Raw genomic sequence first — 24,985 nt, forward strand, 5'->3', positions numbered from 1 at the left:
TGTCGAAGGGATCGGGTGTCAGGCATCAAGGAACAAGAAATCATGTCATTGTAAAGGTGGGTGAGTGCAGAGTGGAGACTCAGAGTCCATCGGTTGGCAACTGAACACCCCCCTGCTGAGGGGTTTCGGGGAAGAGACAAGCTAATCAGGGTGCAGGATAGCAACGATGAGACATATAACTTTCCTCTAGTTCTTTAATGCTTCCTCCCCCCCAATATCATGATCCCAATTCTGCCTTGCAAATCTGGCTAGACCAGAGGATGGACATTGCTACACATAGCAACTTGAAACACAGGGGATCCAGGATAGATGACTCCTTCAGGACCAGTGGTGAGAGGGGCGAGGCCTGGAGGGTGAAGGGAATGTGGGGGTAGAAGGGGGAAACCAATTACAAGAATCTAAGTATAGCCTCCTCCCTGGGGTATGGACAGCAGAGAAGAGGGCGGAGGGAGATGTCGGACAGTGTAACTTATGACAAAACTATAATAATTTATGAATTATGAAGGGTTCAGGAGGGAGGGAGAAGGAAGGGAGAAAATGAGCAAATGATTTTGAGGGCTAAAGTAGAGGGCAAATAATTTGAGATTGATGAGGGCAACAGGTGTACATATGTGCTTGACTCAATGGATGTATGTATGGACTGTAATAAGAATTGTACGAGTCCTCAATAAAATAATTAAAAAAATAATAATGAGGGTAGCAAATGTACAAGTGTGCTTTATGCAATTGATGTATGTATGGATTGTGATGAGTTGTATGAGCCCCCAATAAAATGACTTAAAAAATAAATAAAGAAAAAAAAACAAATGGCAAATCAAAACCATTTTTTCACTCTGTCTCTATCTTCTTCATCGTTTTATAAACTCTTGTATTGTGAAGGTTGATAATTTAAAAAAATCACATGAGAGTCTGGCCTTCCTTAATTAAAATGAGATATTTGTCCAATATATTTTCTCCAATAAAGTAATACATTATCCTGTATAAAAAAAGTTAAAAATTGATTAAGAGCAGAATTAGCTAATTGTTTTCTACTATCAACTAAAGTTCAACAGCAAAATAACCGTAAAAAAATGTAATGTCTGAAAAGAATTGGTGGAAATTGATACATCAAAGCATCTAGGGTGAAATGTTGAAGGTAGATTACTTTCTATGACTGATTGCAATAACAAGGTAGAAGACACATTCCTTAAATGTGTAAAAAAGTGTAGAAGACTTTGGGGGCATGTTTCCTGTTAGGAGGAAGAATAATTTCAATCATTTAATATGTGATTTTTGTGTTGTATTATGTGGCTTGCTTTGTTTTCTTATTCCTATCATATGTTTATTATTTTACAAATAAATTGTCTTTTGTAACATATAAATATATTCGTAAATCTGTCTACAGAAGAGCTTTGCACAATTACTTACCACTTGTCTTAGTATTTTGAGTGTTTTCTCTGTGTGCTTGTTACCTATAAATAGCATTATTTTTATTTGAAAATGTAGAAGAATCTCTCCTGTGACTGTTTAGAAAGATCAGAGTGTCTTTGGAATCTATTGTATTGGTTTTCTAGGGTTACTGCAACAAAATACCATGCATCAGATGATCTGTAAGGACAAACACGCTTTGTCTCACACTTCTGTAGATTGGAGGATTCGCTGTGTTGATTCCTGCTGAATGCTCTGAAAGAACTGTTATGTGCCTCTCTCTGAACTTTGGTGGCACCTGGCAATCTTTGGTGTTTGCTGGCTTATAGATCCATCTTCACATGTCCATTCTCCTGTTTCTCCATCTGTGGGCATCTTTTCCTCTTTTATAATGACACCATTCAGACAAGGTTAGAACTAATTCTACACTAATATGACTTTCATGTAAATCTAGCTCACATCTTAAAAGACCTTTTTTAAACAAGGCAACATTTATTAATATAGGGGTTGGGATTCAACATATCTTTTTGAGGAACATAACTCGATCCATATGAATTTATTTATAAATAATAAACATATGATAGAAAAAGAAGACAAAGCATAGCCATAGAAAACAACAATTCAATCCATAAACGAGGAATTAAAAGGAATTCATCTTTAGTGTACACAACTATTTGCAATGCTTGGTTACACATTCAGCTGATTTTAAGACCCCAGGGAAACCATACTCTAGTAACTGGTCTCAACATTCATTCACAGGTGATGTCAAGTTTCAAAGAATGACGTACAGGAAGAATGTTGCATAATGCTGACAGGTTATGTAGAACAGACCTAAGCCATATTGGTCATATAAACAGCAGAAAAACCCACTCAAGGGTCTAATTTGATTCATAGTTATCATGGTGATCACTGTACAGAGTTTCTGAGGGTTTAAAACCTTATGGAGGCAGAAAGCTTCATATTTCTCCCGAGGACCAGAAATGGGTTTGAACTGCCAACTTTACACTTAGCAATCCACGCTTCCACAATAGTACTGCCAGGTGTGCTATTATATAGTCTGTGGTGGCGGGCGTTTGCCTTTTTCCATAACAAGGCTGTCAGGTAATAAAGACAGCATCACAGATTGTCCCTCAAGTTCAGCCTCATACACAGGCATGTATTACATTAACAGTATTTCACAATTGTGTAGAATGATTTTCTCAATTTGCTTTCAGCCTTTGAAGCCTTCTAAACTCTAATTCCTTTCAGAAGGCTAAGTGTTGGGCTACTATCTGAAAGGACGGTGACTTGCTCTGACTAACTGCTCTGTAGGAGAAGGATGAGGCAATCAGTTTTCTGTACAAAGATTTACACTTTCAAAATTCCTGGGTAGTGGTTCCACTCTGTCCTATAGACGTGCTCTGAGTTGGGATCAACTTGACTTGATGGCAGTGAGTTTTATATATATCCTGTTTGCCCCCCAATAAGACAGTGTCTTATATTAATTTTTGCTCCCAAAGATGTGCTAGGTCTTGTTTTCAGGGGATGTCTTATTTTTCCATGAAGAAGAATACGGTACACATTTATGGTTTATTCTTTTATTAAAAGAGACCTCGCACTTCCTGTCTGCTCCAGCTGCACTGCGGCCAAAAGTGAGTTGCAGGGTGGCGCCCCCCGCTACACTCCAGAGTCCAGAGTTACGGTAGCTTTGGGGGGGCCTTATTTTCAGGGAGGTCTTACTTTCGGGAGATGCCTTATATTTCAGTGAGAGGCAAAACTGTAAGCAGGTCTTATTTTCGGGGAATGTCTTATATTTCAGTGAGAGGCAAAACTGTAAGCAGGTCTTATTTTCAGGGGATGTCTTACTTTCGGGAAAACGGTGTGTGTGTGTGTGTGTGTGTGTGTGTGTGTGTGTGTGTGTATTCTCCTTTAGATGTTCCAAACACTTAACAAAGTTTTAATGAAAATACAGAGAAAAATCCTGAAAAAGAGAATCCTTCTTGTTATAGTGTAATCCAAAGTCCTTTAGAAATCAATAGCTGGAAACAGAAGGACCAATGGGAAAGTTAAGTACACAGGTGCCGTTTCTGAGAGGTGTAGGTAACAAATGAGTTTTAGGGATGTCTTTCAAGCATTTTATACATCAATCTGGAATACCTTCAATTTCAGAAATAAAATCCTTTTAACCATAAATTATGATGATTAATACACTAATCATACCAATAAAAAAGCCATATTTTTGTTTATGTCTTTGGGCCTCTTAATAAAATATCAAGGTATTGATAGCAAAAGGATTTATGGAAGCTACCATTACAACTTTTGGTAGTAATTTTATCTGACCTCCTCTAGACTCTAAATTCCTGAAGTCCTGGTAATCACCCCTAAAGCTAAATTTTAGATGACTGGATATATTACATGTGATCACATTAAATATACTAAAATGCTTTAAAGTAAATTATAGGCCTTGAAACAAGTGTTCAGGAAAGATTATAGAATTTTGAAGAAAGGCTCCTGCTACTTGCTAAGGTATTTGATATTTCAAAAGTTATTTAACTTTTTTTCTAGGCTTAATATATTTCTTCATTCAGAAGAAGTTTTAATACATATATCATTGAATTGTAATGAGAATTAATTGAACTTGTGAAAAATGCTTTATAAATGGTAAAGCATTACTTTTTAATTTTAAAAAGGTGTTAAATGATCCTCAAAGGTAGCTGACAGTATATTTGTAGTTGGGAAAAAAGGACCTTCTTAGCTCTATCTTATTTAATGGATTTTACTAGTTGCTTTATTGAAAAGATAGAAAACTATAAGTCCTATGAGCTTTATTGTCAAACTAGAAAATTCATGAGCTCCATCTTTTTTGATTCACTCTTATCTAATAAAAATATTGCTGATACCAGGAACTATAAAATATCCTATTAATGCAAAATTGGAGAATAATGGAAGATAATGATTTCAAGTACATTGTAGAATGCAAATGAGTTAGGAACTTATTTACTGTTTATAAATAAAAGTAAAATTGGAAACATTTGCAAGAGCTATTAAAAATATAAAAATTTTAAATAGGGTGAGCTTTTTATTAAATACTTTTATTGGGGCCTCTTACATCTCTTATCAAAATTCATACATTCATCAAGTGTGTCAAGCACATTTGCACATATGCTGCCACGATCATTTTCAAAGCATTCTCTTCCCACTTGAGCCCCTGATATCAGCTTCCCATTTCTTCCCCCTCCCTTCCCCGCCTGCTCTCCCTCAAGAACCCTCGAGAAGTTATAATTATTTTTTCCATATCTTACATCGTTCTCTGTCACCCCTCACCCACTTTTCTGTTATTTGTACCCCTGGGAGGGAGTTCTAGATTGGTCCTTGTGATCAATTTGCCCTTTCTCCCCCCACCTGCCCCTAATCCTTGTGGTATCTATACTCTCAATGTTGGCCCTAGGGGGTTTATCTATCCTGGATTCCCTGTGTTGCAGGCTTTGTCTGTAGCAGTGTGCATGTCCTGGTCTAATCCAATTTGTAAGATAGAATTGAGATCATGATAGTGGGGGGGAAGGAAGCACCAAAGAAGTAGACCAAAATTGTGTGTTTCATCGGTGCTAACTGCACCCTGATTGGCTCACTTCATCCCTGTGACCCCTCTGTGAGGGGATGTCTACTTGTCTACAGATGGACATTGGGTCTCCACCCCATTCCCCCCTCCCCATTCACCTTGGTATGACTTTGTTCTGGGTCTTAGATGCCTGGTACCTGATCCCATTGACTCCTCATGATCACATAGGCTGGTGTGCTTCTTCCATGAGGACTTTGCTGCTTCTCAGCTAGATGGCCACTTTTTTATCTTCAAGCATTTAAGACCCCAGATGCTCTATCTTTTGATAGCCTGGCACCATCAGCTTTCTTCACCACATTTACTTATGCACCCATTTTTTCTTCAGCAATCATGTCGAGTAGATGAGCATCACAGAATGCCGGATTTTTAGAACAAAGTGTTCTTGTGTTGAGGGAATACTTGAGTTGAGGCCCATTGTCCATCTTCAACCTTAATTCTTAACATACAGATATGAGTACATAGTTCTATAACCCTCTCATTAGGGTGAGTTCATGTCAGATTTTTATCTGTTATGGATCTCTTAATCATGTCTCAACTATTTTTGAATAAGTTTCCTTACAGAAAATGGATTTCTAAAGTGTATAGTCTTAACATATGGAAAATAATGAACTATGCATTTATTAGGGTTAGGGGAAAAGTAGTCCTACAGAAACATACTGTTGTTGTTGTCATTAGGTGCCATCCAGTCAGTTCCAATGCAAAATGATCCTGTGTACAACAGAATGAAACACTGCTGTCCTGTGCTATCCTGCACAATTATGTTTATGTTTGAGCCCATCAGTGTAGCCACAGACACAATGTGCCAATCCATCTTACTGAAAATCTCCCCCTTTTCTGCTGCCCCACTACTACACCGAACTTGATGTCCTTTTCCAGGGACTGGGCTCTCCTGACAACATGTCCAAAGTATGTGAGACAAGGTCTCGAGAGTCTTGCCTCTAAGGAGAATTCTGTTGTACTTCTTCCAAGACAGATCTGTTAAAAAAATATTGGAAACTTTTATTTAAGAATATATCAAATTATGAAGCTACTATTTCTTGACATTCCTCCATCTAGATCTATACAATTCTGAGGTAATGTTTCCATCTCTCTCAAGTTGCCTCCAAATAATTGTGCACTTTTTAATTTATACCACATCAACATGGCTATTTGGGAATCTGTGGGGAACTCAGATTGTGATTATTTTCAAAGTTCTTTCAATTTTGAGAATATAAATAAGTCGGAAGTGGCATGATCAGGGCTGGAGGGGATAGGGGATAAAATGTCTAAACAAAGTCTCACAGGTTGGCCCTGGCTTCCCTCCAAGAATGAACAGGTGGACTGTTGTGATTGGAAAAAAAAATCTTGGCACATCTTTCTTGCCTTTTTTTCTCACTGATGGAGTTTTCAATTTTTAAAAACTTTCTTTGTAATTAGCTACTGTGACTTTCCTTCATCCTTTGAGAATATCTAAAAATCCAAAAATCTGTCCTATAACCTAAATCGATCTTTCTGTCTTGAATTGAAGTGGCCCAGCAGATATCCTCAGAAGCAATTTTTTAAATTGAATATGTTTTTACTCTTGTTTTCTGAAGACACCATAATAAATTCTAAGAAAAATGTGCTAAGTGCACCTGTCTATATAGGTATCAACTGATCCTATGCAATTCTCACAATTGTTTAAGGCCATTGATTAAACCATGTGTCGGTCCATCTTGTTGAAAGTGTTCCTCTTTGAGGCAGGAGACTGACCTGTGGAGTAGTGTGCCCCTGGGTATTCAACTGGGGAAGCAAGGTTCATTGACCCTGGTGTTTGAGTTGAATGCCTTTGGATTGAGGCTTATGCCAGAGTGGCATGCCCTGTGGCATTTATTAGCAGCCCTGAAAGGACTTTGTAACATGTCCTGAAAGAGCAGTTATATCTTGAGAACTTCTCACCTGCATTGTAACATGTTAACTTCCTTAATACACCCTTTAATAATGACTATTACCTATGACTTCTGTGTGGTCATTGCAAATAATTAAAACATCCAGATGGAAAAGTAGAGAGTGAGTCTGAGACATAACAGTGAGAAATAAATCTTCATTATTGCATGCCACTGAGATTTTAGTCATTAATTAGTTAAATTTATCCTCTCCCACCCTTACTCAAATATTGTTCAACCTCTAATCTGTAATTTCTCTAGCATATGTTGTTGTTAAGTGCCATTGAGCCAACAGAACAAGACATGGCCTGACCTGTGCCATCCTTAAAAGCATTGCTATGCTTGTACTCCTTGTTGCAGCCACTGGATCAACTCTTATCATTGAGGGTTTTCCTCTTTTTCGATGACTTTGGACTTTCTCAAGACCAATGTCCAAAGTAAGGGAGACAAAATCTCATCATCTTTGTTTCTAAGGAGAATTCTTGCTATACATTTTTATACACGAGGTTTAAAATTACTTTTGTATTTTGTTTATCAGAAAGTATGATTTTTTGCTCAACTCTTTAACATCATGCCAGATAGTGATTAAAACTCATTAACTTATAGGTCTACTGTGAAGATTGATTCTCTTCAATAACAATATATAAATCAAAAATTAAATAGGGAGCTATCAAGTTATGCTCTCTCTCTCTCTCTCTTACTCACTGCCATCAAGTTAATTCTGACTCATAGCAACCCTATATTTAAAAAAAGGAAAAATATCCTTGGCAATAAAAAATGCTAACAATACATATACCAATTCTAGCCATATAATAGCCATTCAACAAACATTTGTTTAATTAATGGATAAAATATGATACTTACTGATTAGTTTAACAGTGAAAACAAATAAATTCTTGTTGTATAATAAATAATTCTGAAAATTCCAAGTGCTCATGAAACAGTAACTTTTCTTAACTATAGATCTATATTTGAATTCATATGTGAGTCAGACAGAGAGAGCAAGAAAGAGAGAGAAAAATTTATATCAAGAAAATGGCTCACACAGTTGTAGAAAGAGGCAAGTACAAGTTCAAGCAGATTCCAACTTCATGACTTGAACATCAGTGACAGCTAATAAATCCAATATCAGCAAGAGCACTCTAGGCTAGTGGCTGCAGCAGCAGATGAATCCAAGATTAGCAGGTCAGGCTTACAGCTGGAGAGGCAAATAAACCCAATGGTGGCAGGCCAGATAATATGCCTCTGATGGATCCCTGGATTGGCAGGCAATATTGCAGGCCATTGGCTCAAATCAAAACAACCAGATATCAGCGAGTCTGCTTCAGGATCTAGACATAGTAAAAAGCAAGTAGGCTATTCCAAAGCATCTATTTGTATAAGAAGGAGGCCATACTTCAGAGAAAACTTCCTTTTAATTACATCTAGGTGGTGATCTGAATAAGAGAGTCGCATTCCACAGCAGTCTTTTTAAAGCTGTTTGGCTTCTCATAGTAGATCCTACTGTGGAGTTGATTACAGTTTGTTAGTTCATTTCATTGGGATTATTAGGCCGTAACTGCCAAACCACAGTAAATACTGGCCCAGTAAAGTTGAAACAAAACCTAACTTTTACAGTTAGAATAGGACTACTTACAACTATAGGTCTTGTTCAGGTCCTATTCCAACAAAGTATCTACCCATTGAATTATCTCCTTAATATAAACAACCAAAATACACATTTTTACGTGAGACCATGCGATTAGAGCCTCTGTATCATATTGGTGCAAATTGCATTCACTACAGCAAAAAGCCCAGCTAAGCTCAATGTCTACAAAGGGGTAAATTATTTTTGTCTATGGTACTAGAATGCACATGAAAAGGTGTATGGGCAAAATTCCAATACAGGGAAGAATACATATTTGGGACAAAAATGCTACCTAACACAACCACCAAAAATGATACACTATCTTATGTTGTTGTTTAAAGACAACAATAACAACATCTCTACCATGCTAGTTGTCTTTGTTGAGTGCGTGCCTTTACAATCCCAACACTAACCCTTGAGAGTAGCCAACTGGAAGTTGCCAAAAATTAATAGTAGTAATCCACAGAAAGTCTGATATTGAATAATTCATGGCATCGAATCTAATTTTACACTAAAACCTATTTGGGAGCCTTTTAAATATAGTTTTAATAAGGCATTGTAGCAATACACATGTGACTATGATAATAAATATGTATACCTAATGTTATCTATGAGTGAGAGAAGAATACGAATTGGAAGATTATTATAAATAAGCTATAACATTATGGAATAGTTACTGCATGAACAAAATATCTTATTTTAAGCCTACTAAAAAGTTATCCATTTTTATTAGTGAATAATAATAAAAGTTTTATAAAAATGGAAGAGACAACACAATGTCAATTTAAATCCTTTAAAAGTGTAGAAATATCTTTAAAAAGCATGCCACAGTAATACAAAAATTAAGGCATCACCTACATAAGAGTTTATTATTATCTGAAAGATAAAATATAGATATAATATGCTCATTAGGGACAAAAGTAGATAAAAATCACAGTCCTAAATTTTCAAGAAAAGTTGTAATATAAATTCAAGTACTTCTAATGATTCCCAAAACTCAGAATTAGGGAATGGAAAGAGCCAGAGAGAACACTAGATAAATTAAATTAAAAGATTTTATTTATCATAACTAGAGTTATTCTCTACCTTTGTTTTGACTGAGCAAGGATGAACAGGAAAATGTTTGTCCCTTACACAACATGAAACAATGCCTGCCACATTCTCCCAGCCAAATGCAGACTCCAAGGCATTGGATAAAAGTTCTGGGAGTTTGGGCCTAGATGGCGACCAGATAGGTAGCTCACACCCGGAGCTCCATGGATATCGGTGAGTGGGGAGATTTGGGGATGAGTAGGGTTATCAAGTCTGTCTGTCGATTCCCAAGACAACTCAGATTACTTCTCTGAACCAGAAGCAGACTTCGACCCTATCGCCTGCACTCCTTGTGGACTCCTGTGGTCTCTTATGTGGATCAGCACTCCCACACTGCTTCAACTGGTGCCATATGCCAGCCAGGCATATGTCAGATGTCAACCTCAACTCTTTGTGCAGATCCGCCAGTAAGACCCCTCACCGCCCAGAGCTTTGTACTCCATCTGGGCACTCCTCATACACCCACCAGCCAGTCCCCCCAACCTCAACACACACACACACACACACACACACACACACACACACACACACACGAGATTACCATCCTGCTGCAATGTTCCAGTACTGCCAGGCGTTGGACACAAGTCTGGCAGAAGCTTCTGAAGCTGCAGCATAGGGATACAAGCCTTTAGGGCTTGCCTACTGCATTCTCCATTCTCCCTACTCAAACTCCCCCCCTCCCTTCTGTGCTCTGACCAGTGTATCTGCATGCTAACAGAATTAGTAGGCCCTCCCTCCTATCCACCTATCTGTAGAAAGCGCCCCTACCCAGGAACAGATCACCCAATCCCCAACCTAGCCCCTAAATATGCTCCCCATTGCTCCGGCTAACACTTTTCATCAGACCACAGCTTGTACAGCTGCGAACAACCCTTAAGGAGACCTAAGAGTGGCTGGAGCACAAAGCATAGGCCAAGGTGAGAGGGAAGCCTCAGCAGGACAAAGGTGAAACACAACCCCTCAAGGGAGTTGACTATTGGCAGCCCACAGAAACACCAACACCAACCTCCCAAAGAGAGAGCCCAGGGCTCTGAGACACTGGGAAAATGGCACCTAGTTCCAATAAATCGACCAAAAAATAGCAAGCTGCTTCCATAGCTTCAGTAAGAAACGAGAAACAAAATCCAATGCCAGAAGACCACTAGACCTAATGGCAGTCTTATAAAAGACAGACATTGACCTCCCACAGAAAGAAATCCTCAGAATGCTGCTTGGAGTCATACAGGACATGTATTACAGAAAAAGGGAAGTAATACAGGGAAGTATTACAGAAAAAGCAAGAAATGATAGAGGAAACAAAGGCCATGCCCCAAAGGGAAATACAAGAGCTAAGGGGCAAGATAACAAAAACTAATAGCAAACTCATGGACTTTGCACAGTGAATTGAGGAGGCAGAGAACCGCACCAGGGACCTAGAGGACTCACAAGCAGAAATTAATAAACATGAGAAAAAGTCTAACAAGTCTATCAGAGAAGCTGAAGAAAACCTCAGAGCTATGTCTGATGCTATGAGAAGGAACAATATCAGAATTATTGCATTGATGGAGGTATGCATATCAAGGAAATCAACATCCAAAATAGTGATGGGATGCTTGGAGGAAAACTTCCCTAGCTTAATGAATGAAAACTAGGCAACCATCCAGGAGGCAGAAAGAACGCCAACCAGACTGAATCCCAAGAAGAAGTCACCAAGACATATAGTTGTTAAATTATCCAACTATGAGGAAAAGGAGAAAATTATGAGAGCAACTAGGGAAAAACAGACAATCACATATAAAGGCAAGCAGATAAGGATATGCTCAGACCTATTAGCAGACACTATGAAGAAGAGGAGAGAGTGGAGCAATATATTCTGAAAATTGCAGAAAAATAACACAAACTCAAGAATACTCTATCCAGACAAATTATCTACCAAAGTTGATGGAGAAGTGAGTCTTTCTGGAAAAGGAAAATCTCAAAGAGTATGCTAAAAGGAACCCAGCACTACAAAAGATCCCCACTGACTTTGTACGGACAGAAGAACAACACTCACCAACACATACAAGAGACCACCACACAGAACAACTTCACCCCGAGACGGTCAAAGAGAAAACAGCCCCCAAGATAATGCTGGCGCAACAATGGAAAGAAGGCAAGAATGAAGCACAAACACACATATGCACAACCCATGGAAAAGAAATGGAGGTAAGAAAACACCCAACACAAGAGGGATAAAATGACATCACAGAGTCCACAGATAGATGTAATAACCCTGAATATCAATGGAATGAACTCAGGCCTTAAGAGACAGAGAATAACAAGTTGGCTTAGAAAACACAACCCCTCAATCTGCTACCTATAGGAGACACATCTCAAGATTACAGACAAAAATAGGTGGAAAATCAAAGGCTGGAGAAAAATATACCAAGCAAATAGCAATTCAAGAAAAGCAAGAGTTGCAATACTAATCTCAGATAAAATTGATCTCAAAGCTCAAACCATAAAAAGAGATAAGGAGGGACACTATATGATGCTAAAGGCAACCATACACCAAGAACCACTAAGCATTCTAAACATTTACTCACTGAACAAACATTTGGTGGAATATGTCAATCAAACGCTCCAGAAGATGACAAAAGAAATCACAGCCCCAACAATTATAGTAGGTGACTTCAATACACCACTCTCTGAGAAAGATGGATCACTGGGAAAGAAACTTAACAAGAAAGCTAAAGATATAAACCCTACAATTAGATAATTTGACCTGATAGATATCTAAAGACTCTTCACCCAAATACAAAAAAAATCACATTATTTTCAAGCCCACATGGCACATATTCGAGGATAGACCACATCATAGAGCATAAGTAGAATCTGCATAAATTTAAGTACATTGATATCACACAGACTTCTCTCTCTGACCACTGTGCCATAAGGGTGGAAATCAACAAAAGGAAGAAGAAGAAAGCAAGGGCAAACAATTGGAGAATGAATAACTCTCTATTGCAAAAGTAGTGTGTACTGGCCCAGATCGGAGATGAAATTAGGAAATTTGTAGAAATCAACGAGAATGAGAACATGACATATCAAAACTTATGGAACACAGCAAAGGCAATCATCAGAGGATGTTTCATAGCAATACATGCACACCTGAGAAAGGAAGAGAGACTCATGATTGATACGCTGGCACAAAATTTACAGAAACTAGAGTAGAGTCAACAAGACAATCCAACTAATAACAAAAGAAAAATAACAAAAATTAGGGCTGAGATTCAGGAGAGGGAAAATAAGAAAACTATGGAAAAAAAATAATGCTGCTAAAAGTTGGTTCTTTGAAAGGATAAACAGAATCGACAGACCTCTGGCGAACTTAACCAAAAAAAGAAAGGAACAAATTTCAATAGCAAGGATGAGAGATGAAAGAGGGAACATTACAATATACTCTAGTGAAATCAAAAGGATAATTATACAGTACTATGAAGGACTGTACTCCAAATAATTAAAAAACTTGGAAGATATGGACAAATTTTTGGAAAAACAATCCCTCCCTAGACTATCCCCGATGGACGTCAAGAATCTCAACAGACCCATATCAATAGATGAAATAGACAAAGTTATCAAGGGATTACCAACAAAAAATTCCCCAGACCAGATGGCTTTACAGGAGAATTCTATCAAGCATCCAGGGAAGAACTGTCACCAATCCTATACAAACTCTTCCAGAACATAATAAAAGATAGCAAACTCCCAACTTCTTTCTATGAAGCTAGTATAATTCTGATACCTAAACTGGACAAGGATCCCACAAGAATTGAGAACTACAAACTAATTTCCCTCATGAACATCAATGCAAAAAGCCTTAACAAAATACTAAACAACAGAATACAAAAGTACATAAAACAAATAATTTACCGTGACCAAGTGGGATTAATAGCAGGGAAGCAGGGATGTTTCAACATATGAAAGACCATTAGTATTTTTTGCCACATTGAAATTAAAAAGTATAAGAACTACATGATAATATTGATAGATGCAGAAAAATCATTTGACAACATCCAACACCCATTCCTGTTTAAGACATTTAGAAGATAGGAATGTAAGGAAAATTCCTCAGTATAATACAAGCTATATATGAAAAACTAATAGCCAATGTGGTAGTCAATAGAGAAGAGATCAATTCTTCTGAAAAAGGGGATTAGACAAGGGTGTCCCTGGTCCCCACGCCTATTTAACATAGTATTGGAGGTCCGACCTAAGAGTATAAGGCAAATAAAAGACATCAAAGGTGTTTGTTTGGGGGAGAAAGAAGTGAAACTGTCGTTATTTGCAGATGATATGATTTCATATATGGAAAATCCCAAAAGTTACACGAGAGGAGTACTGGAAGCAATAGAGGACTATAGCAGAGTGGCAGGTTACAAGAACAACAAACAGAAGTCTATCAGACTACTATACACATCAGATAAGGCCACAGAAGAGGAGATCAAAAAGGTGGTAACCTTCAAAATAGACAAGCACAAATAGAAATATCTAGGGATATACCTGACTAAAAGAACAAAAGATCTGTTCGAAGGAAACTACAGAACATTATTACAAGAAACCAAGAGTGACCTCAACCAATGGAAGGACATCCATGCTCATGAATCAGAAGACTCAATATAGTAAAGATGTCAATTCTGCCCAGTGCTATTCCAATCCACATACCATCATCTTTCTTCGAAGAATGGAAAAACAGATTACCAACTTCATATGGAGAAGGAAGAAACCCAGAATAAGCAGAGAACTCCTCAAGAAGAAAAATTTGGAGGGCTTGCTTTGCTCCACTTTAGCACCTACTACACAGCCACAGTGGTCAAAACAGTGTGGTGTTGGTATAATGATAGATATTCAGACCAGTGGAAAAGGATTGAAAACCCAGAAATAAAATCATCAGCATACAGACAACTGATCTTTGATAAGGGCCCCAAAACTATGAAATGGAAAACGGATGCCCTCTTCAATACATGGTGCTGTAAAAGATGGATACATATCTGCAGAAAAATGAAGCAAGACCCTCACCTCACTCCATGCACAAGAATAAACTCAAGGTGGATGACAGACCTAGAGGTAAAACCCCAAACTATTAGGACTACCGATGATGGAACTGGAACAAATCTGAGAACTTTGACTCAGGCTCTCAGAAATAGGTAAGGACACAAACACAGAGAAGGCACACATTGATAAGTGGGATATACTAAAGATAAAAAACTTGTGTACAGCGAAAGAATTCACCGAGAGTAATAAGAGAAACCACAGAATGGGAAAACATCTTTAGTAATGACACATAAGAAAAAAGCTTATTACAAATTCTACAATACTCCGCTAACTTACAAGCAAAAAACCAATTGTCCACTGAGGAGGTGGGCAAAGGACCTGAACAGAAGTTTCTCAAGGGCAGATCCAAATGACCAATAAATATATTAAAAAAATGTTTCAGATCTCTAGCCATAAGAGAAATGCAAATTAAAACAGTTGATACACCACTTAACACCCTCAAAGATAGCGCAATTCATAAAATCAAAAAGTAACAAGTGTTGGAGGGGCTGTGGAGAGAGGAACTCTTGTCCACTGCTGGTGGACCTGTAGGTATGCACAGCCATTATGAAAATCAATTTGGCAATCTTCTAAAACAGATGGAAATTGTGCTACCAAATGATCCAGCAATCCCCCTACTGGGCATATACCCAGAAGAGACAAGAAACAAACCACGGCCAGACATCTGTGCTCCAATGTTCATCATGGCACAGTTCACAATTGCAAGGAATTGGAAACAACTCAAAATTCCAACAGACAAATGGACTAAAAATCTGTGGTACATACATACAATGGAGTATTACACATCCCCAAAAGCAGTGATGAGCGCATGAAGCATATTGCCGCATGGGAAGAACTGGAGAAAATTATGCTAAGCGAAGTATCCCAAGCACAAAAGGACAAGTATAACCTGAGTCTGCTGAGGTAAGCTCAAAAAACCTAAAAGGGTCATAGGGAAGAAGCTACTGTATACATACATTCCTGGGGTGAGGTCCAGGTAATATGGCAGGGGCCAGACTAAACCAGGGATCCATATGCTAGCCAACTGAAAAGGGCAAAAAAAAAAAAAAAAAAGACATGGGTAGCCAGGGGAACAGTACACTAACCTATACAAGGGGAGGGTGTTGTTTCTATTTCCACAGGGAAAGATAGACCAGACTTCAACCCAGTGTTCCAAGACAAGAATGCAACACACTGGCATGAAGCAGGGAACCAATAGACAGGCCTGAGGGGCTGGCCCCATTACCAAAAAAGTGGACAGCACCCCCGACCCCACCCCTAGAAGAATTCACTTCAGAGGATAGCACTGAAGCTATAGCTCAGGGAGAGGGACTTGCCTGACAGAGCATACAGGGGCAAATGAGAGGGGAGGAAAAAAGAGTGAAGCACATCCTGGCCCACCAAGCCCTGAGGACAATATTTCTGCTCAGAGCTAATGTACAGAGAGGACCATAGGGTCAGAACCACCACAAGACATGATGTTCCTCACTGACTCATAGCACAACACTGGAGACACATGGCGGGAATTGTGCCTACCCTGACCCCACCACACCAAGGCAAGACACTGGGGGCATGCAACAGTGCAGTAAGGCGAGCAAAGCAATGAAGTCCCCAGGGAACACCAAAAATAGAGTGTGGGGCCAGGGCGTGGTGCCCCATCAGACTTTACGGGAAAACACTAGTAAAGGACAACAAATAGACCTTGAACTATTTATAGGCTTTTCTTTTTTTCTGTCGTTGTTGTTGGAGTTATTGCTTTATTTTCTGTTATTTCTTTGTTTTGTTCCTTCTTGTGTTTGTGCATATTATTATCTCTGCATGTCTATCTATATAAGATATTGAGGATAAACAAACTGGAGGAGAAAACAATGGGACAACAGTTCTAGGGGGCATGGGAGAGAGGGAGGAGGGGGGGGGGGGGGGGGGAGGAAGTGGATATTAACCAACTCAGGGACAGGGGAACAACAAGTGACCGCAGATTGATGACAAGAAGGGTGTAAGAGGCCTGGTAGGTCATGATCAAGGACAAGGTAACAGAGAGGAATTACTGAAACTCAAATGAAGGCTGAACATGATAGTGAGACAAGAGGAGAGTTAAAGGAAATAGAGGCAAGAACTAGAAGGCAAAGGACATTATAGAGTTCTAAATACAGGCATGTACATATGTAAATATATTTATATATGATGGGGAAATAGATCTATATACATTAAGTTTAGTATTTAGTATTAGGTTTAGTATTAAGGAAGCAGATGGACATTGGGTCTCTACTCAAGTACTGCTTCAACACAAGAACACTTTGCTCTAATAACCTGGCATTCTGAGATGCTCACCTTCCTAACATGATAGCTGAAGACAAATGGGTACATAAGCAAATGTGGTGAAGAAGGCTGATGGTGCTGGCTATCAAAAGATATAACATTTGGGGTCTTAAAGGCTCTAGACTAACAAGCAGCCATCTAGCTGAGAAGCAACAAAGCTCATGTGGAAGAAGCACATTAGCCTGTGTGATCATAAGGTGTTGATGGGTCAGGTATCAGGCATCAAAGACCCAGAGCAAAAACTCATAATGTGAATGAGGGGAGGAGTGCGGAGTGAAGGCCCAAAGTCAATCTGTAAGCAATTAGACATCCCCTTACAGAAGGGTCGTGGGGAGAAGACTGGTGAGTCAAGGTGCAGTAAAGCACCCAGGAAACAATGAAACATACAGCTTTCCTCTGGTTCTTTAATGCTTCTCCTCCCCACCCCCGCTATCACGACCCTAATTCTACCTTACAAATCTGGCTAGACCAGAGCATCTATATGGATACAAACAAGAGTTGGAAACACAGGGAATACAGGACAGATAAACTCCTTGGGACCAATATTGAGAGTAGCCATATCAGGAGATGGGGTGGGGTGGGGTGGGAAGGGGAAACTGATCACAATGACCTACATATAACCCTCTCCCAGGGGGATGGACAATAGACAAGGGGTAAAGGGAGACATCAGACAGTGCAAGACATGAAAAAATAATAATAATTTATAAATTATCATGGGTTAATGAGGGAGGGAGGGAAGGAAGGAGGGAGGGAGGGGAAAATGAGGCGCTAATACAAGGGCTCAAGAAGAAAGAAATTGTTTTGAAAATGATGATGGCAACATATGTACAAATGTGCTTGAGATGATGTATATATGTATGGATTGTGATAAGAGTTTTACAAACCCCCAATGAAATGATTTTTTAAAAATTCTAGGAGCTGATATCAAGGGTTCAAGTAGAAAGAAAATGCTTTGAAAACGATGATGGCAGCATACGTGCAAATGTGCTTGACACAATGGGTGAATGTATGGATTGTGATAAGGGATGTAAGAGCCCCCAATGAAAGTATTTAATAAAAAATAAAAAATAAAATTCTGCCTCAGAGCTATTTAAAGTGTTAAACAGCAAGGATGTCAATTTAAGAACTATGGTTTTCCTGACCCAAATCATGGTATTTCCAATCCCTCACATGCATTTGAAAGCTAGACAAAAAAATTAGGAAGACCAGAGGAAAGCTGATGCATTTAAATTTGGTACTGGTGAATTCTATTGAAAGTACCATGGAGTGCTAGAAGAATAAACATATCTGTCTTGGAGGAAGGTCAGCCAGAATGCCCCTTAGAAACAAGAATAGCAAGATTTCATCTCACGTACTTGGGACATGTTATCAGGAGACAGCACTCCCGTGAGAAGGCCATCATTTTTGAGAAAGCAGCGTCAAAGAAAGAGGAAAACTTAATGAAATGGGTTCACAAAGTGGCTGCAGCAATGGGTTCAATCATAACATTTGTGAGAATGGCACAGGACCAGGAAGAATGTTGAGTCAGACCTGACTCAATGGCACCTAAAAACAACAACAAAAGAAACAAAAAGAACATCAAGCCAACTCAGGGGGAAGAAATTATTGGTGATTCAGAATACAGACCTAGAAAGAAATGGCTTCTTGTTTGTTACCCACACTCAGTCTCACTGCCAGTGAGCCCATGCAGACCCACAGTGCCCTTATAGGACACAGTAGACCTGCTCCTGTGAGTTTCTGAGATTTTAACTCTTTCTGGGAGTAGAAACTCCTAAATTTCACCCACTCATATCAATATACCTAGTCTTTTATTCCAAAATCAGTTTGATGAACCAAGTGTCACTAGATTTTGGACAATACTGGGAATCCGACAGCAAATTATAAAAACTAATAAAGTAACTGACTTTGGGTGTTGGATTGTGGATGGGCAGGGAATATAAGAAAATTCAGGATCTAAGTGGACATTTAATACAAATCTAACATCCTCTGGAGACAATCTGTGCAGTAATTGTAATATGAAAAATAAACACTGAAAAGATAATTGCTAAAATTAATAAGAATAACAAATTAAAAACCGTCAAAACATAGGAAACAAGCTCATACTCACTTCCATGAATGGATTTTGAATTATAGAAACCCTATAGGACAGAGTCAATCTGCCCATGTATGTTTCTAAGTATAAAACTATTTATGAGAGTAGAAAGCTTCATCTTCTCCCAGAGAAGCTGGTGATTTCAAATTACCGACCTTTTGCTGAGTAGCCCAATGCATAGTACTCCATAAATAATAGTCTCACTCTCTTCCCCCAAGGAGTGCTGGTAATTGTGAAAGGATGACCTTGAGGTTAGGACAAATGTAACCCACAACTCCTTAGAAAAGCATCAGAAGGGCTAAAGAAAAAATTGAATATGCAATAACCTCCAAAAACCTATTGCCATAGATTTGATTAGGATTCATAATGAAACTGTATCCGGTTCCTGAGGTAGAAAACTTTTGGGGTCAGCAGACAGCACTGTACTTCTCTCAAAGAATCACTGATGGGTTGGAACTGCCAAACATAGGGTTAACCATCCAATTTCCTAGAAGAATCAATTTGTGGCATGTAAAACAAAGTCAAGAACTAACAAAGAATATAAATTGAACAAACTAATCAAAAATTAAAAATAAAAGTTTATAGAGCACAATATATGCTTTTCAGTGTATATACAAAAGTGTTCTAATTAAGGAACAAAGACAAAGGAAATAATAAGATAGGATTTTCCCCTGAGTTCTTAAAAACAGAAAATCCTGTAATCAAATTCTCCACTGAGTCACTGTCAACACGAATTTAAACAAACCACAAACATAAGGCAAAACAACAACAAAAAAACAATTTAGATTTATATAAGAGCCACAAGGGTCAAGAAAAAGATATCAATCTTAAGGCCTTAAAAAAGTATCTCAAATTATTTCATAGAAAAAGATTTACATTAATTTTTAGCATGTGTTTATATTCTAGAATTATATAATGTTTCCAACCTTCTGCAGAAAAATTGGAAGATGATGAGGTCAGAATTCTATACTTAGCCAACATTGTGTTCAGTCATAAGAGCACATTATATTTCAAACATAATTAAAGAATATTCTATATGAAAATAGAATATAAAATTTTAAATTGTATGTGAAATTTAAGAAAAACAGTTTCTGTGTATGAATTCCAGGATAGGCAAATCTATAGAGACCTATAGTATAGGATTACTCTATAGTAATTGGATTAATGGTTTCTCGGTGGTATGGTGGGATGTTGGGGGAAAGGGGAGCTAATAATGATGAGTATAAGAACAACAAATATATTCTAAAATTGACTGGTGGTGATTATACATTTCCTCTTAATAGGATTGAACAATTTAACTGTACAATTTATGGATTATTTGCCAATAAAATTGTTTAAAAATTATTAATATAGACAAAACACTTTTATAGTGCTTTTCTTTCTTCTAATACTTGTTGTTGTCCACTATTTTCCCTCAGCCTCTCTGTCCAATACCCTAGGACATTCTTAATTAGTTGCTGTCTCCATAGATTTACCTCTCCTGAACTCCTTAAATGGAAATATGTACAAAATATAGACAAAAGAAAGCCACCCAAAAACCCACAGATCCAGCAAAAATGACCAAATAAAACAAAATCCTTAATGAAAAAGAAAGCAAAGAATATTTTAAAAACTGGAATATATTTAAAATGGGTCAAAATGGAGATCAAATGCTAAGGTCCTAGGGTTAGCCTAACTACCGCTCCTAAAATCCATTTTACAATGCTCTCTGCCTGCTATTAAAGCTATTCCCATCCAAATTATGGCCAGAAGGGATTTCTGAAATGACTCTTAGACTTCCACTCTAATCCATAGTATTCCATTAATCAGGTCTTTGTCATTTAATCTCTGATACCATTCCGTCTTTGAGTTTGGATTTTATTTTTTATAATCCTTACTTCATCATGTTTTTAATTCACTTTATCTATTATTTGTCCAAGAGAAAAAATTGAAAGCCTTTCTGACATCCATTTTTCTCTTTTTATTATCTGTTTTGTTAATGACCTTTAGATCTCTTCATGTAGTATGTCCTTCTGGTCAGCCAACAACTCCTCTGAATTTTGGTTATTAGTGTTTGAGCTTCAACTTGGCTAGACCAGGGTCCTCAGTTGTTTGGCCACAGTTCCCCATGATGTCACCGAAAACAATATGATGAATGTGATGAATTCCCTAATGGGATATTATATAACATAATCAACTCTATAATAAGTTAGCTGGTATGCTGGAGTGAATCCCCTTAATGAGGTCACAGCCTTCGTACAATTGGAAGAAGACTCCTCAAGGTGTGGCTTACTCCTTTTTAAACAGACTCCATGGTAAATTTTGTCACTTATAATGGATCTGGATCCAGATGTCAACTTGCTAACATAATGCCTGACTATCATAAGAGCCATCAGTGGATTGTCAACATAGAACTCATTCAACTCTACATCTACCGGCCTATCTTCTTCCTGCTGTCTGTCTCATCAGCCCCTACAGCTACATGAGTCTGCAGAAGCCTCTACCTTACCATCTCTGTTAGTCTGGGTAGACTACAAAAATAAATTCATAGACACACATATGAGTATAGGAAAGAACTTTATATACAAGAGCAGTTGGGTATTGAGAAAACATCCTAGTCCAGTCCAGATCAAGTCCATACGTCCGATATTAGCCCATATGTCTGATATCAATCTATAAAGTCCTCTTCAGAGCTCACAGAACACATGCAATGATGACGAATGCAGGAAGCTCACAGGCCAGTTGGTGGGAAGTCTTGTAGATCCAGTGGCTTTGTGAGCATCTCAGCGTTGCCTGGGGTCTCCACGTGGCTTCTCCAGGTTTAGGGTTCTGGCTGCATCAAGGTAGGTCCATGTGGCTTCTCCTCAGGGATCTCTCACAGGGAATGAGCAGAAAGAGTCTCCAAGGAGGAAATCCAGCAATTCCCAGAATACTCAGGAGAAGGCCATGCCCACACAGAGGCCTCATTGATTACTTCTTGTTGGACAAGTCAGACTCTATCCCTATACTCAGAATCCTCTCAAATTGACATCAGATGCTGTAACTACCACACCATCTGACCCACAAACTAGACTCACACATTTCTGTCACTGTGTGAATAATTTTAAAAATAACTTTCTTTATTATATATATATATATGACTGGTGTACATGTGTCATTGATTTTGCTTCTCTAAAGAACCATTCTATGACAGTTCTCAATGTGTCAAACCTGGAGATGTTATGAAAATTTAAATGGTATATACTCAATGTCATATGTAGGATGTCCTGGACTTGTTTTAATTTTCCTCAGTTTCAACTTGGATATGAATATGAGCAATTGGGGGTATGTTTCACAGTTGCCACTAGCTTTGTTCTGGATGAATTTATTCAACTTTTCATCATCTCTTTCCACATAGGTAGACAATTTGATTTCTGTGTATTCTATTTGTCAAGGTTCATGAGTATAGTAGTCATTTATGTTTTGTTTTAATATTGAGGGATGGGAATACACTAGTTGTCAACTAGAGAGTGTTGGAGAAATGACTACGGAAGATCAAAGTGAGAACCATATTTGAATGGTTAAAACCTTGTCAATTGATCTCCCCTCTGATACACTTTGCCTGCTGTGGTTTTCAATATGTTTAATATTTTTTTGTTTCTTTGGTTCATATTGGGGTTTATCTCGCATGTATTCTGTCATTTTGGATAGCCTTCTTGACTCTTTGTCATGTGTTTCTCTGTCTGTCAGTATATGAGGCCCAGGATTGATGAACCTATTGAGCCAACAGGTAGAATAATAACTTCTAAGGTACGGTGGAGGGTAAAGGGGAGTTGATAGCAAGGAGTTCAACAAACATTTTAGTAGCAATTGTACAATACTGCTTTATATGCCTGAACTATAGGATGGTATATCTTTATTAGCTCCCAATGAAATGGTTTTGAAAAAAAAAACCAGTCTTTGGTCTTGTAAAATTCTATCATGTGATCACCAACTTAATTTCTATCAAGACCTATTTTCCAGCTACTGATCTTCATTTGCTTATGGTTTTCACATTCCAATCTACTGTAATTATCAATATATCTTAATTGAATGTTTGAACAATTTCAGAAGCAGAAATTGGTAAAATCTTCGATTTCTTCACTTTAGCATTAGTCATGTATAACTTTGAGTAATAGTTGTTTTATCTTGTACGCATATGGATATTTGCTGTCACTGATAGCACTGCACTTCATGATAAATTTTGAAATATTCTTTGTGATGAAGTAAGTTAACTCTTCTTCAATGCGTTGGCCCTATAGCATAGTAGGTCATATGACTGGGAAACATTGCAAATAATTGTCCATTTCAGCTCACCAAAGCCTGCTATTGATCCTTATATGTTCTTAGGGTACTGATACTTTTATTTTTGAGATCTTCCTATTTTCCGAGATTCATTATTCTTACATTCCATAATCTAAATATTTATGGTTTTTGCAGTTGTTTCTTCTCATTTTGAATTATGCCACATTAGCAAATGAAGGTTCTGAAAGCTTTACTTCCTCTCTTCATTTAGGTCATTCTCCCTTGACAGGACAACTTTTCTTCACTTATATTTTGAGTATATATTATATTTTTTCCAACCTGAGGATTCAATTATGTTCCCCAATATATAAGACAGTATTCTATTGCTATTCTTAAGATTTTCAGTGGCCAATGTTTTTTAGAAGAAGACATGAATTTGTCCACCTAAACCTGCTTCCTTGGGCAGCAGGTCAAGAGACGTTTTGTAGAAAGGGAATGACTGAAGGGGTCTTGTGGAGCAATCTGGCCAATCAGACATGCCATCTGATTCTCAATAACTTCTCTTGCTCATAGGGACACATACACATTCCAGCTGCAGGTATTATTACATGGATTTTACTCTGAATAAGGAGATGCTAATTTTAATTTCTAAAGGGAGGCAGCGAAGATTTGTTAGTTTACTTGAATTCTTATAGATTGACGCAAAAGAAGGGCAAAATACAGGAAGCCCAGGTGAAAGTAGTGCCCAGTGTAGCATTGGAACTTTTATTCCTTTTAGAAGCGGGGTTTGATTTCTCCCCTTTAAGACCCTCTTCACTGTTCTTTCACTGTGGATCTACTCCTCTCAAAGCCATCATCGGAAGGAGTAACAAACCGTTCTAATGTTTCCTATAGCTGCTTTTGATGGTCACACAAAAATATTTTCCCACTTCACTCAAATTTATTGTTTTGTCTCTAATCCTGCTCCTCTTCGTGGAGCATCTGTCTGATGAATGACACAAACCTTCCTATGCCTGGTCAAGCCAGTGTCTTGGGAGGACTTCTTGAACCTTTATTACCTTCAGTTCCTATATCTAATCAATCATTGAAGTCTATTGGTTCTATCATGTTATAGCTTCCCTATTAATCTCATCTTGCCATGTCAAATTATTTGCCTAAGCAACAGCTAGAAATAATATGACCATTTTGCTTCCCCTCAGTCGTCTCCCACTGTGCAAATAAATCCCTTTCCATGACTGAAGCAAGCCCCACACTTTGGATTCTCTGTTGGCCCACAACTCTACCAGCACCACTCACCATCGCCTCCTTTAAACTCTGAACTTCCTGTCCTCTAGGTCATCTCGATCTTCCTCACGTCTGAGTTTTCTGTTACTCTTGGCAACAATCGAAAGTATTTACATCTCATGATTATTTAAGGGGACAAAAAAAGACCCCCATCTGAAATATAGGTGAGGGAGAATATTTCTTCCATCTTAAATGAGACAAAGACAGTACAAAGACAAAAAAAGACCCCCATCTGAAATATAGGTGAGGGAGAATATTTCTTCCATCTTAAATGAGACAAAGACAGTACAAAGACATATCATCTGGATGAGGGAGAACATTAGTACAAGGTTAAAATGCTGTCTGATAATTCACAGTTAGGAAGTTAG

The sequence above is a fragment of the Echinops telfairi genome, unplaced genomic scaffold, assembly GCF_000313985.2.
Source record: "Echinops telfairi isolate 266 unplaced genomic scaffold, ASM31398v2 ScPeMD7_443;HRSCAF=831, whole genome shotgun sequence".
NCBI lineage: Eukaryota > Metazoa > Chordata > Mammalia > Afrosoricida > Tenrecidae > Echinops > Echinops telfairi.